Genomic DNA, 1,419 nt, shown 5'->3' on the forward strand with positions numbered 1-1,419 from the left:
CATTTGACTGTGTAGGTGTCAACACCACAGTTCCCCAGTTTCTTAATGAGAATGGGGTGAGAGACAGTGTGGAAGGCCTTCTGAAAGTCCAGGAAAACTATGTCCACTGCTACCCCTGCATCTAAATGATTTGGTGAACTGGTCATAGAAGGCCACCAGGTTGGTCTGACAGGACCCGCCTCTAATGAACCCATATTGGTTGCCCTTAAGTATAATCTCCCCTGCTGGCCCCTTGTGGACACGTGCCAGAATAATTCTCTCATTCATTCTGTCTCTGCCCTACAAGGACTCTGGGCCCTCCGGCCCTGTCAGTGCCTTGAACCTGACCCCTGACAAGGCTCAAAGCACTCACATGCCCCTTGGGCACTAATAGGACCTCCATACCACCCCTGTAGTCCCAAATCCAAACCACTGGTTTAAACTGCAGAACAAAACATGAGCACCCTGGCTGTAACACAAAATCCACAGCTCACTGGCTTCATACCAAAATCACCTTCATCCTGAGTCTCCACTCCCTGCAAGGTCTCAGTTTCTTACTCTCCAGTTCCCATTTTGTATCCAGATCTCGGTGAGTGTTACAACTCTTCTTTCTGTGGCTTCCAGAGCCACACTGACTGCTCTGGCTTCGGTTCTAGCTTATATACCCTCAAGCCTCACCCACTTTTGATCAAGTGGCTTGCTAGCCTTGGCACAGCTGCCTCTTTCTCATTCTAAATCGGCAGCTTGGTGTTGCTATCCTAACTCCTATAGCAATGGCTCTCTTGTTTAGATAGGCTCTGTTCTATCATACTATTGCTATGCAACTAGTACAGTAATAGACACTCGCAGCTTCTGGCCTCTCGCTGCCTATTTTTTTGCAGGTAACCTTTATTTGGCTGCCTAAGAGGGTAAAAAAGAACTAAACAGCTTTCAAAGTAACAGGAGCCATAGGCTCCCTGTTATACCATCCTGTAATCCTGGGTACAATGCTACCCACACCCTCACCTGAATAGTGGGATCCTGGGGTACCCACTACCTGGTGGCCCTGCTCAGCTAGCTCCCTGGGTAGCTGCTGCAGGGTCCCCTGGTGGAGAGCCTTCCCTGACAATCAAAACAACCTTGCAGACTGTTATACAACTATTTACAAAATTTAATTATTTAAAAAATAACATACAATTAATACAACAAAACAACTGTTGCACAAACATAACTCAGCGATGGTGGCTTAAGGGTTAATGCTTCTCTGATACACCTTACACCAGGGGAAGGCATACAAATTACCCACACTAAATAAAGAACCAAATAAATAAATGAATTGATACCACCAACTAATAAACCATCAAGAACTGATTTAAATACTTGGTTTATAATTTGTAACAGGGTAACTATGAGGACCCTGTGTACATTGCCCCTGGCTTGGTTTCTCGGGGAACAGGACTA

This window comes from Gavialis gangeticus, unplaced genomic scaffold (assembly GCF_001723915.1).
Source record: "Gavialis gangeticus isolate Ggan-Ray unplaced genomic scaffold, GavGan_comp1, whole genome shotgun sequence".
NCBI classification, from domain to species: domain Eukaryota; kingdom Metazoa; phylum Chordata; order Crocodylia; family Gavialidae; genus Gavialis; species Gavialis gangeticus.